Genomic DNA, 2632 nt, shown 5'->3' with positions numbered 1-2632 from the left:
GTACGAAAGTGTAAGGGTTCGATTTGATTGTTTCGAATCCCTAACAACTGGTATCGGAGCTTCGTTCAAAAGGATTGTGAGAGAGCCATGGAAGAGGAAAGAAAATTTAAGATCGAGAAGTTTGACGGTTCTGACTTTGTCTATTGGAAGTCACAGAGGAAGGACTATCTGTACCAGAAGGACTTGTATCGCCCGTTGATGGGTAAGGCTAGGGGAAAAAAGAAAGAAGAGTCAAACGAGGATTTGGAGATACTGGATAGGAAGGCTCTAGGGCAAATTTAGTTGTCGCTCACTAAGACACTTGCACAAAACATATTGAAGGAGAAGACGACGGTGGGGCTTATGGAAGTGCAAGCGAAGATGTACGAGCAACTGTCTGCCATAAACAAAGTGCATCTAGTTAAGACACTCTTCAATCTCAAGATGTCAGAAGGACGCTCCTTCACAATACACCTCAGCGAGTTTAACACAATTGTTGATCAACTCATCTCCGTAGACATCACGTTCGATGACGAAGTGCATGCCCTATTGATTCTATCGTAATTGTCGGATAGTTGGGCAGGTTGTGTGATGGCAATCAGCAATTTGATGGGGAAGAACAAGTTAAAGCTAAGTGAGGTTTTTAGCATGATTCTGTCTGAGGAGGTTAGAAGGAAATTGCCCGAATCAGAAGGTTCAGGTTCAGCCCTAAATTTCGCGCAAAGAGGCAGCAACCAGAAGAAGGGGAATCAGAACAGGAATTGGTCGAAGTCAAACAAGAAGATGTCAAACTTGAAAGTTAGGCCTATCAAAGAGAAGTGTTGGAACTGCGGCCAAGATGGCCATATGTCTTCAGCTTGTAAAGCATAAAAGAAGGATGTAAATGAGCAGGAGGCTTATATCGTGCAGGATGCCTTGATCCTTGCTATGGACAACGATTCTAATTCCTAGGTCATCGACTCAGGAGCCTCATTCCACGCTATTGCTAATGAGAAGCTTCTTCATAACTATGTAGCAGGGGACTTTGAAAAATTATACTCAGAGGATAATGAACCCTGTAGTGTTGTTGGAAGAGGAGATATGCAAATATAGTTGAAGGGCTCAAAGTGGATTCTGAAGAACTTGAGGCACATATCGAAGCTGAAGAGGAATCTTATTTTGTTTGGCCAGCTTGGAGCATAAGACTATGTTTTGATATTCACCGAGGATTCGTGTAGGATCTGAAACGGTACTATGGTTGTTTCCTGAGGCAACAAAACATGAACTCTCTCGTACACATGCAAGTGACGCCCTCGTAATTGCAACTGGCAAAGAGAGTACAGATCTGTGGCATAATAGATTGGGACACATGAGCAAGAAGGGGATGAAGATTTTATATTCATAGGGGAAGCTAATCAGCATCGATTCTGTGAAAGTCAGTGTTTATGAGGACTGCATCTTTGGTAAGCAGAAGAGAGTTAGTTTCTAGAAGGGTGGAAGGCCACCTAAAGCTCAGAATCTAGAGTTAGTTCATACTGCCATATGGGGTCTAGCTAGCATATCCTCTCTTGGCAGTTCGGCGTACTATATCACCTTCATTTACGATCACTTGAGGAATGTGTGGGTATACTTCTTGAAGCACTAGTCAGAGGTGTTCAGGATCTTCAATAAGGGGAAGGCCATGGTAAAGAATGAGACAGATCTGAAGGTGAAGTGTCTGAGATCGGACAACGATGGAGAATACGAGCTGGAGGAGTTCAAGAGGTTCTGTGCTCTAAATGGGATTCATTTGGGGAGGATTACTCTAGGACGTCACAGCAAAACGGTGTTGTAGAGAGGATGAACAAGACGTTGATGGAGTGTGCCAGGAGCATGCGATTACATGCAGATCTGCCTAAGACATTTTGGGCGGATGAGGTGCATACAGTAGCTTGTTTGGTTTATCATGGGCCATCAGTTCCATTGGATTATGGTATTCCATAGGAGGTTTGGAGTGGCAAGAAGATTAATCTCTCATATTTGTGAGTATTCAGTTGTGTGGCATATGTTCATATCAGTGATCATGTCAGGGACAAGCTAGAGGCTAAGTCACAGAAGTGCACATTCATTGAGTACAACATTGATGAGTTCGGGTATCGTCTTTGGGATGAGAAGAATAGAAAGATCATCAGAAGCAATGATGTGATATTCAATGAGGAGGTGATGTGCAAGAACAGGGATAGTGCCAATTATTGCCAAAACAGTGGGAGCAGCACTACGGATACAGTGGATCCGAGTACTTGGATTTGGAGGAACTTCTAGATGGGGGCGACAAAGTTAATTTTGACGAAAGAATGAAGGAGGCTCCAGGTGCAGAGATGACTACCTAGGGCGTGGAGCTTAGGAGGTTATTTAGGGTACCCAAACCGAATCCCAGATATCTCTCATCAGTTGATTATTTGCTTTTGACAAAGAGTAGAGAATCGGAGTGCTATAAGGAGGCTATGCAAGTGAGTGAATCTCAGTAGTGGGAGCATGCGATGTAAGAGGAGATGGATTCTCTACACACTAATGATACATAGAAGTTAGTCTAGCTATTTGTATAAAAGAAAGCTTTGCATAACAAATGTGTCTATCGGGTCAAGCAGGAGAGTAATGGAAGGAAGAGATACAAGGTCAGATTAGTCGTGAAGGG

This window comes from Asparagus officinalis, unplaced genomic scaffold, assembly GCF_001876935.1.
Source record: "Asparagus officinalis unplaced genomic scaffold, Aspof.V1 AsparagusV1_Un627, whole genome shotgun sequence".
In the NCBI taxonomy this organism is placed as follows: domain Eukaryota; kingdom Viridiplantae; phylum Streptophyta; class Magnoliopsida; order Asparagales; family Asparagaceae; genus Asparagus; species Asparagus officinalis.
The sequence above is the reverse complement of the archived record's forward strand: the minus strand, read 5'-3'. Positions refer to the sequence as shown.